Source organism: Heterocephalus glaber, unplaced genomic scaffold (assembly GCF_053883595.1).
Source record: "Heterocephalus glaber isolate CG9 unplaced genomic scaffold, H.glaber_assembly_v1.0 deba00001463, whole genome shotgun sequence".
NCBI lineage: Eukaryota > Metazoa > Chordata > Mammalia > Rodentia > Bathyergidae > Heterocephalus > Heterocephalus glaber.
In genome coordinates this window covers 15,264,977-15,279,042 of record NW_028258310.1, presented here as the reverse complement: position 1 = coordinate 15,279,042, position 14,066 = coordinate 15,264,977, and the positions used below count along the sequence as shown (strand labels likewise).

The window sequence follows — 14,066 nt, the reverse complement described above, 5'->3', positions numbered from 1 at the left end:
CTAGCTAGAGTCCTATATGCCTCACTTATCTGTATGTCAAGTTCTTTTCCCCTGCTTGGGAAGCTTTCTGCCATTACTAATGTGAAGAGATTTTTTATGTCATCTCCACTCTCTCCTGTTTCTTCACTGAGCCCAATCAGTCTTATGTTATTCTTCTTTGCATCATCTAGCAGCTGCTGGATTGATTTCTCATGTTCCCTTATACTTTTGAAGCAATTTTTCTTTTCCTATTCACTAATTGCAATCTTATCTTCTATATGTGAAATTCTATCCTCATATTTGCTCATTCTGCTGTATAGACTTTCAATGGAGTTTTTCATGTCCTGGAAATCTATTTGCATCTGTTTTATGGATTCCCTTTGTTTCTTATGTTTGGATTCCATCATGTTCCTCAGCTCCTCTCTAGATTTATTAATCATGTCTTACACTAGGGGCACAATTTCTCCTGTTATCTGAGAAATTATTTCTGATTTCATTTTTTCCAGATCCCCTTTTGTTGCCAGTTCAGTGGGTTCAGGTTGTTGAGTATCAGAGTGTTCCATCTCATTTCCATTTGGGGTTGCTGTAGGTTTTCTGGAAGTCTGTTTTTGAGACTTATTTATGTGTTTTCTCATTTCTACTGGGGCAGGGGGCTGTTAGCGCCTGCACAGATTATCTCCTCCGAGCTGGGAGAGGTGGGACAGGGGCCGGGATCAGCAGTAGGGATGGTGACCCAAAAGCCCTTTCCTGTGGGCTGGGAGCAGCAGGAGGGATGGTGGCCAGGTATCACCTTCATCTGGACCAGGAGCCGTGGGATGGCAGCTCAGAAGCCCCTACCTCTGGGCCAGGAGTGGTGGGAGGAATGGTGGCCGAGAAACCCCTTCTTCGGGGCCAGGAGCAGAGGGACAGAAGGTGGCCCAAAAGCCCTTTGCTCTTGGCTGGGAGCAGAGAGAGTGATGGTGACTGGGAAACCCTTATCTCTGGGCCAGGAGCAGCAGGACTCAGTACCTTGGTCTGGTGGTCTGGTGTCCTCTGTGTCTTTGTAGTTTGGAACCAGCTGGCTGCCTGTCTGCAGCTGGCTGATTCGATGTGTTCCGCAGGACTGGGGACCTCAGTAGGGCATGGGCACACCTGCCTGTCTGGAGCAGGCTGATTCGGCTTGTTCTGCAAGACTGGGGACCTCGGTAGGGTGTGGGCAGACCTGCCTGTCTGCAGTGGGGTAATTCAGAGTCTTCCGCGTGACTCATTGGTTGAATTCTTGATAGCAGCTATTCTTTCTGGGGTGAGGTGGAATCTCAGTGTTGTTTTCATCTGCATCTCTTGAATGACCAGTGATGTTGAACATTTTTTCAAATGCTTTTTGCTGCTTTTTCTTCTTTGTGTGAGAAATGTCTGTTCATTTCAGATGCCCATTTTTGAATTGGGTCTTTAAATTTGGGGAGGTCTGATTTTTTTTGAGTTCCTTATATATTCTAAATAGTAGTCCTTTGTCTGAGATACAGTTGCTAAAATTTTTCCCCATATTGTAGGTTGTCTCTTAGCTCTATTTGTGGTTTCTCTTGCAGTACAGAAGTTTTTTATTTCCCAATGAATCCTGAAAATTTATTTGGGAGAATAACAGATATTGATCTTTTGCTTTACAGCTCATGATAATAATCAGAAAACATATATTTTGAAAGGAAAGTTAAAATAAAATATTACATATAATGCATATTACAGATCTTTCCTTTGTACATAAGCAAAGCACTACTAAAAACATACTTATGGCCCACAATTGGTGAATGTGGTAATTTTCTGTTTAAAACTGCAGCAACTCAAATCCTCCTAGGGTGAGTGAAGAAAGACACTGAGAAATTCATTTAGGGCTACTACCATGTCTGGCTGTAATCTATATTTTTCATCTTTCCCCTCCCCTCATATATATGCATATACTTTATTGCCTTTATATTTATGCTGGTTTATTATAATTATATACTAAATAGTTATTTGCATTTATTTGGCTTCCAAAAATATATAAAATGTATTGGAAAGAGCTCCCACAGTAAGATGAGATCCCAGTTGTTGATTCTTTGTGCTAGTTCCCAAGCTACTGAGGTTTTGTTCATAAAGTCTTTTACTATGCCAATGTCTTCAAGAGTTCTTCCTAACTCATCTTCCAGAAAGTTTAGTGTTTCTGTTTTAATTGTTAGGTCTTCAATCTGCTTTGATCTTAGTTTAGTGCATGGTGATAGATATGGGACTAGTTTTAATCTTTGGCATGTTGAAATCCAGTTTTTCCAACACTATTTGTTAAATAGAATATCTTTCCTCCAGTGAGGGTGGTTGGCTCCTTTGTCAAAGATGAGGTGGCTGAGTATGTCTGGAGTTGTTTCTGGATCTTCTAATCTATTCCACTGATCCTTGAGCCTGTTTCTTTGCCAGTACCATGCTGTTTTTATCATAGTAGTTTTGTAGTATAGATTCAAGTTGGGAATTGTGATACTCCCTGCCATGTCTCTGTTGGCTAGAATTGCTTTTGCTCTTCTAGGTCTCTTCTGTTTCCAAATGAAGTTTTGGATTGCTTTCTCTAGTTCTGTGAAATAAATGTTGGAATTTCAATCATCATTGCATTAAATCTATAAAGCACTGTTGGAAGCATGACCATTTTTACTATATTGATTCTTCCTACTCAGGAACAAGGGATGTCCTTACATTTTCTTATATCCTCTTTGATCTCTTTTTTCAGAGTGCTGTAGTTTTCAGGGTAGAGGTCTTTTGCTTCCTTTGTTAGATTGATTCCTAGATATTTCATTTTTTTGGATGTTATTGTAAAAGGAACTGTTTCCCTAATTTCTTTCTCAGTGAGTCTGTTGTTTGTGTACAAGAAGGCTATTGTTTTTCATTGTTGACCTTGTATCCAGCTATTCTACTGAATCTTTCAATTAAGATCAGAAATCTTTAGGTGGAGTTTTTTTTCGGCATCTATGTAAAGTATCATATCCTTAGCAAATAATGACAGTTTTAACTTCTTCCGTTCCTATCATTATTGCTTTTTTTTTTCTTTTTCTTTTCTAATTGCTGTGGCTAATTTTTCCAGAACTATATTGAACAGGAGTGGTGATAGTGGGCATCCTTGTCTTGTTTCTGATTTTAGCATGAAAGTTTTCAGGTTTTGACCATTTAGTATAATGTTGGTTATTGGTTTTTCTTAGATAGCCTTAATCAGGTTGAGATAAAGACCTTCTATTCCAATTTTCTTTAGGGTTTTTATCATGATTTGGTGTTGGATTTTGTCAAATGCCTTTTCTGCATCTATTGAGATGATGATATGTTTTTTGTTCTTGACTCTATAGTGTATTACATTTACTGCTTTATGTATGTTGAACCATCCTTGCCTCCCTGGGATAAATCCGACTTGGTCAGGGTGTATGATCTTCTTGATGACCCTCTCTATTCTATTTGCCAGTGTCTTGTTGAGGATTTTTACATCTATGTTCATCAGCGGAATTAGCCTGTAGTTCTCTTTTTGGGTTGGGTCTTTCCCTCATATTGGAATCAAAGTAACACTTGCTTCCAGGAATGAATTTGGAAGCCTTGCTTCCCTTTCAATTTCCTTCAGGAGTTTAAAAATTAATGGCGATACTTCTTCTTTATATGTCTTGTAGAATTCAGCAGTGAAGCCATCAGGACCTGGGCTTTTCTTTGTTGGTAAATTTTTAATTGCTTTTTCAGTTTCACTCATTGTAATTGGAATGTTTAGAATTTCTATATCTTCTTCATTTAACTTTGCCAATTCATATGTATCTAGGAACCTGTCCATTTCTTCTGCATTTTCCATTTTATTAGAGTACAGGTCCTTAAAGTAGGTATTGTTGATCCTCTGGATTTCTTCTGGATCTCTTGTGAATTCACTTTTTTTATTCTTGATTGCACAGATTTGAGACTTTTCTTTCCTTTATTTGATAAGGTTGGCTAAAGATTTATTGATTTTATTTATTTTTTCAAAAAACCAACTCTTTGATTCATTGATTTTTTTGTATCATTCTCTTAGTCTCCATTGCATTGATTTCTGCTCTGCTATTTAAAATTTACTCTCTTGTATGAGCTTTGGGTTTGTTATGCTCTTCTTTTTCTAGGAGCTTGAGGTTCTGCATTAGGTTATTTAACTGAGTTCTCTATCATGCAATTTCCATGTGTTTGTGTGGGCTTTGCGGTTTCTTATGCTACTGATCTATTTTATTGCACCATGGTCCGATAAAAAAACAGGGGGTAACTTCAATTCTTTTACATTTACTTAAACATGTTCTATTAGTTAGCATGTCATCTGTTTTTGAGAATGACCCATATGCAGCCTAAAAGATTGTGTATTCTGATTTTGTGTGGTGGAACACTCTGAAACATCTATTAAATCCACTTGTTTAATAGCTTGGTTCAGTTCTAGAATTTGTTGATTTTTTGTCTAGATGATCTGTCTATTTGTGATAGTGGGGTATTTAGGTCCCCTACTACAATTGTGTTAATGCTTATTTGATTTTTCATGCCCATTTATATTTTTTGCATAGTTGGGGGCATTCGTTTTTGATGCATATATATTTAGGATTGTCATCTCTTTCTTTTTGATTGTTCCCTTCACAAGGATGTAGTGACCATCTTTGTCTCTCTTAATTAGTTTTGGTTTGAAATCTACTTTGTCTGCAAATAAAATTGGTACCCCTGCTTTTTTCTGGTTTCCTGTCACATGGAGAACTGTTTTCCATCCTTTTACTTTCAGTCTATGAATTTCTTTTTGAGTAAGATGTGTTTCTTGTATACAGTATGTTGGTAGATTTTGCTTCTTAATCCCTTCTACCAGTCTATTTCTTTTGATTGGTGAATTTAGGCCAATAACATTGATGGTTACAATGGGTAGATACTGATTCATCCTTGTCATGATGTTTTGCTGTTGTTACTCTTTTATTTCTTATTTTTTTGGCTAAAGATTTATTGATTTTATTTATTCTTTCAACAAACCAACTCTTTGATTCATTGATTTTTTTGTATCATTCCCTTAGTCTCCATTGCATTGATTTCTTCTCTGATCTTTATAATTTCCTCTCTTGTATGAGCTTTGGGTTTGTTATACTTTTCTTTTTCTAAGAGCTTGAGGTTCTGCATTAGGTTATTTATTTGAGTTCTCTTTGTTTTCCTAATATGGGCATTCACTGCTATGAATTTCCCTCATAGAACTGTTTTCATTGTGTCCCATAGATTCCTGTATAGATTTCTGCATTATCATTTACTTGTAGAAACTGTCTAATTTCTGCTTTAATTTCCTCTGTGACCTCTCATCCTTGTCATGATGTTTTACTGTTCTTGGCTTTTATTTTTTAAATTTTTTCCCCTTTTCCTTTAGTTTCTTGCCTTGCCTGGTGGCTTCCCTCTGATGGACCTCATGGAGTTGTGACCTTCATTGTCTTTTTCTAGGATATTGCTTAGAATTTTTTGGAGTGCTGGTTTGGTTTTCATGAAATTTCTCAGGTGCTCTTTGTAATGGAAGTATCTGATTTCCCCATCGATTTTGAAAGATAATTTTTTTTCAGAATTACTAATTTATTTTCCCTTAGTACTCTTAAAACTTTAGGTCAGACTTACAGAACAACAAGCTTTTCACAGTTTTAACCATTTTACCAAATAATACGATAGTCTAGGGTATTTATATCCCAATTTCTAAACCAGTTACAAAGTTGTATCTTCTTAGGTCCTAATTGGAACCAAACAACCCAGACACTGGTAACATAATCAAAACACCATTTACCATTTCTGTAATGCCCTGAACACACCATGTTCCCAAAGGATTTCTTACTGAGAGATGTTTGAGTGTTATCCTTTCCAAAACAACCTGTCAACTAGCTCTGATTCTTAGCTCAAAATAAGGAATTTTTCATTCAAGGAACCACTTAATACATACTGAGCTACTGTTCTCAGCCATCAACAAATTCAACTTGCTGTGCTCCACACCTGACTTAGCTTTGGTTTCATCAGTACTTCCTATTTGTAGAAGACAAACTTCCTTCTGAACTCCTTATAAATTCCCATCATGACCTGGAGGACTGGGGAAGAGCGATGGCTTTTTTGTAGTTGGGGACTCTGGAAAGGGCAGAGACTTAAGTTTGAAGCCATAAAGGAGAAAAAGCAAGTTCTTCCCTGTTCTGCTAATGAAATACTTGTAGGTCAAGACCAGCAAATTCTGGTTCTGAAATTCTATTACACTATTTTCAATACATTCAGATTTATATTACTCTTTACTTTCTTCTCCCCGAGTGTGGATTTACAGTTTGGTAGAGGTACTTTAAGAGGTAGTTATGGGGGTGAAAAGGAAACAGTGTTTACATATAGCAGCACATCATTTTCATCTCTACTTTGCTCTTTCCCTGAAGGAGGAAATCCAGGGCCTCCTACATGCTATACAAGCACCTTACACTAAGCTATGTCTCTAGCCTGATTCCTGTCTGCTTGGACATATTGTAGTGCATCAACCCCAGTGTTACCATCACTGTTCATAAAAGTAGCCCTTCCAACTAAGCTCTGCACATTGTGTTTGATATCAAAAAGAAAGGCTCAACCCAGAACTTTCATTGAGCTAGTCATTAGGGAAAATGCACACAACTTCCAACATCCCAAGGATGCCTTTTTCTCTGGACCTGGCTTATGAAGTCATCCCTGTCAGCTCTGTGGACTCTGAGGATGGGTGTTAGGGATCCTGACAGCAGGAGAAAGATGGTCCTGGCTGCCAGCCTCAGGATAGGCTGCTGGAACACTCCCGTGTGAGCTCCTTTTGACAGGGGTTGCCAAGGCACATGAGCCGGATACTCTCAGGGAGAGGCAGCACTTCTACAGAGCAGGCCCTGCAGAAGGTCCTTCTGCAGTCCTTACACACATTCAGATACATTTGGGCTGTTGTCCTGGCACAGCTGACACACTTGGGGCTTCCAGCAGAGCAACAGCTGACCCTGTTCATCTGTAGGGTGAGACTGCAGCCTGTGACTTTCTTCCAGGGGCTTTTTTAGTTTAACATTTTCCTCTTGAATTTTGTGCCTCTCATCCAAGTTGGGGTCTGGTTTGTGCAAATCCTTTCCTGGCAGGCTCCTATTTTTCAGTAATCTTTCTCTTTCCTGTTTTAGTTCTAACTCAAGCTAGTGCCATTGCCAGATCAGCTCCTCCACTTCCAGCTGTAGACTGTTGATCTTGTCCCCAAAGTCCTGTTTGAAGAGCTGGTTGTCCAACTTTGCAGACTGGTGGCCTTGCTCAGCCTGGCGCAATCTTTGTTCCAGTTGTTTAATGGTACCAGCCATCTGATTAGACCTCTCTTCCATATGACTGTTTAGTTCACTTTTCTGTTTTACTCCTACGTCTGAACTCTGGCCAGTTCATGCTTGAGGGCCCTGAAGTCGTCCAGCTGCAGCCTCAGTGATACCAGCGCCTCCTGCTTCTCACAGACGTCCTTCTCCAGCATCTTCATGGACAGCTCCATCTCCTGCTGCATGCCTATCTGGAGCTCCAGCTCCCTCTCTACAACCAATTGTAACTGTGTCTCCTCCTTTAAATGTTTTCTTGCTTCACTCAGTGCTTGACTGTCAGTAGTTCTGTATTGCTTAGGACCTTTCCAATTGGATTCCAATATGTAGGTGCTTTCTTCTTTAACTCGTTCCATTTCTTCTTGCAAGGTAATAATCCTGTTGTTTGAAACTGCAAGCTCCTCTGTCAGTTTAGTGTTGGATTTTTCAAATGCATCTACTTTTGCCTGAAGGTTATTTATGGTCGCATTCAGATGTCTGTTGAGTTCTTCCATGTAGCTGTTCTGGTCTAGAATTGCAGTAATCAGACCATTCCCTTCACTACCTTTACTGCTGTTCCCATCCTTGAGATACATGGAAAAGTCAATAATTCCAACCTGAGAGTCCAGATCTCCTTTCATGCAGAAATTAGTATCAATGACATTCAGCCCCACCAACAGGCCAGCAATTATACCTCCTTCTTCTTCCATCATGAGAGCGTTTGGTTCATAGAACTCATTGAGAAGTTCCGTTTTATTGATCAGAGCTTTCATATATTCTGAAAGTTTCTTTTGCATTAATGCCAAATGAAGCCAGGCTCTTCCTCTGCCTACTGGTGTCTTCAGTCCTGGAAGATCTTTAACACTTGCTGTTATCTCTGGAGCTTCTGGAACATTTTTCTACCAGTTCTAGAGGCCCCCAGAAGGATTTATTTTGTCCAAGAAAAGTTTTCTTGGGTCTCAAACCCTGCTTCAGACAGTGTTTCATCACCATGGAGAACTGCTGAAGGGGCACGTAGTCAAAGTCCAGAGTCCTGCTCAGGTTCAGAGCTGATTCAGTCAAGCCCTTGATACTCAGCTTGGCCATGTTCATCAGGTTTATTCACTCCTTAGCCATGAGATAATTAGGGTGCTGCCCACCTGCCTCACAGCTCGGGTGGCTCAGCAGCAGGAAGGGGAGGCACATGGGGGCTTGTGGCTGCCTGGGTACAGCAGAAAGAAGGGGGCAGCCATCGGTGAACTTGGTTGTAAGCACCAGGCCAGGAGGCCAGCGGCCCTGCCTCCTGCTCCTGGTCTGTGTCATCACCCAGCTCCGATCCACAACTCCCCCCACCCACTGCGGGCAGTGGCTTGGCCTCAGCCATGCTCTGTCCACAGTCAAGGGCCACCACCTCCTCCAGCACCCAGTCCAAGCTGAGGTGAGCCATAGGCCCACAGCCCGCCCAGCCCAGCCTGCACAAGGGCCAGCCCGGATGACAGCACAACAGCCCCACCCTTTCCCCACCCTTTTCAACACCCCTCCCTCTCCACAGCCTCTTGGAAGATAATTTTGCAGGATACAACAGTCTAGGTTGGAAGTTATTTTCTTTTAGGGCTTGAAATACTTCACTCCAGGCTCTCCTTGACTTGAGAGTTTGTGTTGAGAAGTCTTCTATGATTCTGATGGGCTTTTCCTTGTAGGTGATTTATTTCTTTTCTCTAACTGCCTGTAGGATTTTGTTCTTCTGTTGGGTTTCTGGGATCTTGACTATTATATGTCTAGGTGTAGTTTTATTTTTTAATCATGGCTAGTTGGAGTTCTATATGCCTCACTTATCTGTATGTCCAATTCTCTACCTCTGTCTGGGAAGTTTTCTAGTGTGACTTCTGTGAACAGTTTTTTTATGTCTATTGTACTTTCTCCTGTTTTTTCATGTACTCCTGTCAGACTTATGTTCTTCTTTGCATCATCTAGCAGTTGTTGGACTGATTTCTCATGGTCCCTTACAATTTTGAAGAAATCTCTGTTTTCATGGTCATTAACCGCAGTCCTGTTTTCTATGTCTGATATTCTATCTTCACATTTCCTAAGTCTGCTGTGAATACTTTCAATGGAGTTTTTAATCTCCTGAATACCTGTTTGAATCTGTTTCATGGATTCCATTTTTTTCTTATGTTGGGTGATCATGGTTTCCATTTGTTTCTTATGCTGGGAATTCATGGCTTCCAGCATGGTTCTGAGCTCATCTATTTGTTTTATCTGTTTCTGTTCTAGAGCCTCTAATCATGTCTTTCACTTTGGTCACCATCTCTGTAGTTGTCTGGGAAATTTCTGTATTGAATTTTTCTAGGGCCTCATTCATCTCTTTTGATACTTCCTATGCTATCAGTTCAGGGTGTCCAGGTGGTTGATTGTCAGACTTTCCTACCTTGTTTCCCCTAGAGTTTGCCTTTGGTAGGGTGGAAGTCTGAGTTTGTGCCTTGCTTAAATGACTTCTTATTTTTGTTTTTGGTATTGTCCTTGGTTTAGTTCCTGGGTTGATACTTCAAAGTTGCTTATTGTAAGTATCTTTGTTGCTTGTATTTAGAACCATTATGGAGTGATTGTGTCTCAGAAGTGTCTTCCAGATATAGCTGGTCTTTAGGTTTTTGAGTCTCTAATGACTCCGAGGCTGTCTCATTTTCATTATACCAGGAAGGACAACTGATTAGATCAATCACAACTCCTTAGCCCAAGTGATACAACCAGCAACACCATAGCATCAAGCACAGCTTAGAAAATGATCATTTGTGGTAGTTATTAATCTATCACCTTTAACTGTGTGAATTAAATCAAAATCAAGGACCAGACCAACATGTTTATAGTGAATAAACTCTTCAATATAGCAACTTTACCCTTCAGGATGGGAAGTTAGAAGGAGTTGGAGAGGGAAGAATAGATAGGTTGAAGGATAGGGAAAGGTTAGCAGTGAGGCCAGAGCACACAGGAAGATCACACAAACTCTAAGAAACTGTTGAAGATAAGAGGAAAAGACAGATTGAAAGAACAGATGAGAACAAACAACCTAACAGCTATAGGGTGGCTAGAAACTGTATTTACTTTCCTTTAAAACTAATGACAGTTGAGAGAAGGAAAAAAAGAAGGAAAGAAAAATAAAGAAGAAATCCAAATTAAAGCCAGAAAAGGAACAAAAAGGGAGATGAAGAGCAATGTTGGACAGTGAGAGAGAGAGAGAAAAAAGAGAAAAGAAAGGGGAAAAAAAAGAAAAGAAGAAAAATTTTAACAGAGTAGAAAAAGAAAAAATTAAAAATAAGAGCAAAATATTTTTTTGAAAATAACAAAAGATAAAAATGAAGGGCCTCCTTCAGGCTATGTCTCTGCTGTCACAATGGACAACATGGGCAGCATTGTGCAGATACAAGTCAATGAGTCTCAGCAAGCCAGTAGCAGACTTGTGAGATTCCTGCAGATTTCTGGCTTCAAGTCCCAAATTGATCTCGCTGTCCTTCTGCAGGGTTGAACTCTGCAAGGTTCTACTGCAGGTTCCAGACACCCTTCCCCTGAAGATAGTCCAGGTTCCGATGGGAGGTGATGATCCCTCCAACTTATCAAGTACAGTGGTCTGGTGTGCCTTTATTGCAGAGATTCTCTTCACTTTTCCAGTGGGCTTCAGTTTTCATCAAGGAGCCTGACAGAGGCCTTCTTTCTGTTGTTCATTTCTGCTCTATCTTCTGGAGCTCAGGACAATGGCCTTTATCAACCCCTGTGCCTCTGTAGTGTGGAACCAGGTAGCACAACCAGTAGGCCGGGGGGCAGTGCTGAAGGTGTCTGCAGCTAAACTGGTCATTGAGGTGCAGGGCGGAGGGACAGAGCAGGGCTTCACACACCTGAGGTTCTCATCATTCGCTGGCTGGTAGTTGGGAGTTGGGGTTGGAATTAACATGAAATTTTTGGCAGCAAATTGCTTATGATCAAAGAAGAAAACAGGTGCTTCACAACTTGTAAGCCAGTCAAATTAATTACTGGGTAGTATCATAAGTAACAAAAGTACTAAAAATATAAAATTGGAGGTAAATATTCCACTCAAAAGTTAAAGAATTATGTTGTGGAGGAAGTAACATTTCAATGGGGACTTGAAGAATAAATGAGGTAGCCATAAGCAGAAAACTGTTCCAAGTTGAGAGAATGCTAGGAATAAATATCCAAGAGGTATGGAATTGCTTAAAGTTGAACAAGATGATAAGTGACATGCATGACCAAAATGCAAGATGCTACAACATTAGAGAAAAGGGTATCATTAGAAAAGGTGATTGGCTGGAGAAAATGATAAATTACCTCAGAATATAGACCAGGAATGTAAACTATTTCTACAATAATTTTGAGCCTTTGCAGTTTGGGGGCAAGAAGTTCTATAATCTGTGAAATAATCTGTTTCAAAACTCAGAGAAGAACAATTTGTACTCATGAGTAACATGTTCCCCAAAGACAATCAAATTCTTCTGACCTCTCCATTTATCTTTTACATTTCTGGAAATCTGGAGAGAAGTTAGGCATTTGTGTGTGTGTGTGTGTGTGTGTGTGTGTGTGTGTGTGAGTGTGTGTTTTTTTTTTAATTTTTAAAAAATTTTTATTTTATTGGTACATTTTAGGTATACAATATAATGACATTTATCATTGGAAATATACACCTTTACATAATCTCTTTGGTTCTTACTTTTCCCCCTTCCCCTGCCCTCCCTTCAATCCCTCCATCCCTCCTTATTTACAAAGACTTTGTTTCCATTATTTCATTTTCTCATATTAATTCCATTCTCTTCTTTCCATTTTTAAATATTTAAGAACCATTTCTTCACTTGAGAACTTCAGTAATAAAAACAATTTTTAAAGTAATTTTTTAGAACTGCCACCTTTCCTAGGGAAGAAGCCAAACCTCTGCCATCACATAGCTTACTTTGCCTTTTATTTAAAATATGGAGGTAAAACAAGCTCAAGAAATACAGAGTTGCAAATACCTTCATGTTTATAACTAATGCTATTGAGAGAAATCTTTAGACCCTTTTAGTGTTCTCAGAGTTTCTGTCTAGTGTTAAATAATACTTCATTTTAGCAGTTTGTGAATATATGTTGGTTCCATTTCCATCTCTATTGAACATATTCTCATTCCTACCTCCTTTGTCAAGAAAAGAAAGAAATGCCAAGGAATTCTGTCTTGAGGTACGGGAAGGTATATTAAAAAACATAGACTTAGAAAGAAAGTGAAAAAATATTTATCCTCAGGTTTCACTTCTTATCCTTTTGGGAATAAGAATTTAAAAGCAGAAGGATATAGCTGTGAGTTGATATATGCCAGGCAGAAGAGAAAGTCATTAGAACCATAAACTCATGGAGACTGGCATTTCTCCATCTGCACTTCCAGAAATGCATTTCATATCATCACACCACCCTTTCCCCAAAGATACACACAGCCCCCACAGGAGATGTGATCCCGTTCGCCGCCAAGTAGGATGTGAGTGAGAGGCCCTTTGAATATAGGCTTCAATTCTCACTTAGAAGGTCTGGCCTACACAGCCACCCCAGCCAATCCCACACATTCTCACTATTACCATAAGGAGAAATGGAGAGAGAATGTTAAAACAAGAAGAAACTTTGTCGTCCACAGACCATCTCATCTTTTTCTCATGAAGAAAATGAAATTGCAGAGATGCCATTCACTATAGGTCAATATTGATGATGATAAAACTACTAAAGCTGCCTTTTCCATTTGTGGAAAAGAGGGGAGGAAAAGGGATGAAAAAAGGAATTAAGATGTGCTATGTACATGTACCAACTCCACACGAGGCATGTGAATATTATGTATTGCAAACAGCTACAAAACAAGATAGAGAAGAGAATCAAGAGATAGATGGAGGTGTACTGGAGGGCAAGGGGGTGAAAAAAGGAATGAAGATATATTATGTACATGTACCAGCTCCCCACAAAGAATGTAAACATTATGTACTACAAACATTCACTAAGAAAAAAATTTAAAAACTACTAGTGCTGAAGGTGAATAGCACTTTGTAATTTATGACGCATCTTTATGCCCAGGCTCATCTCCAGTTCTCATATAAAATAACAAATGTCTGGGTTATTTATACTTTGTGCATGAGGAAACTGAGGCTCAGAAGAGTTAAAATAATCCAGCAGGGACCAAAGAAACTGCAAGAGTTAAGAGTTGAAACTTAAATTGTGATGTTATGTATATTAGGCCACAGTTCTTACCTCTGCATTACATTACCTCTCAAAACATTTCCTCCAAATGACCCTTTGTTTGATATTTGTGATTAACTAAGGTGAAATCAGCAACATTACATTCCAAGTTAAGTAGGAAGTTCTGGTTAGGAGTGAACACAGTGTAGCCTGGAGTACGACATCTATCACAGAAGAGTTATAATGTAACTAGAGAGATCAGACAAACACACGTTAAGTACATGGTAAGCAATCCAAAGAGGGCTACCATTAAGTGCTAAGACAGTGGTTATGGCATTTGTAAGATGAGTAACTGCCACATTTAGAGTGGCATAGGGATAAAGTGGGGGTAAGATATCTTAAGTTCCTGGTGTAAAGCATAGCACAGAATCATTTTTGTAAGGCTTTGATAAGAATGCAGAATTTACATTGACTCTCTGGATGTGCAGAACTTTAGAGGTGGCTTCCACTTGGTTGTCTCCATGTGCTGCCTAGTCAGAGAATAGCCTGTGAGTTTCTGTGCCTTGCTTTGGCAAGCTGCTTGGCCACAAGTTTTCTTGGGCTGACCTTGGCAGTTTTGGAGGACAC

General features: G+C 39.5%; 1 pseudogene; it reads right to left on the bottom strand.

Moving 5' to 3' along the window:
* Positions 1 to 396: 396 nt before the first annotated feature.
* On the bottom strand, positions 397 to 8,765 carry LOC147826680 (protein RUFY3 pseudogene; annotated as a pseudogene).
* Positions 8,766 to 14,066: the final 5,301 nt, after the last annotated feature.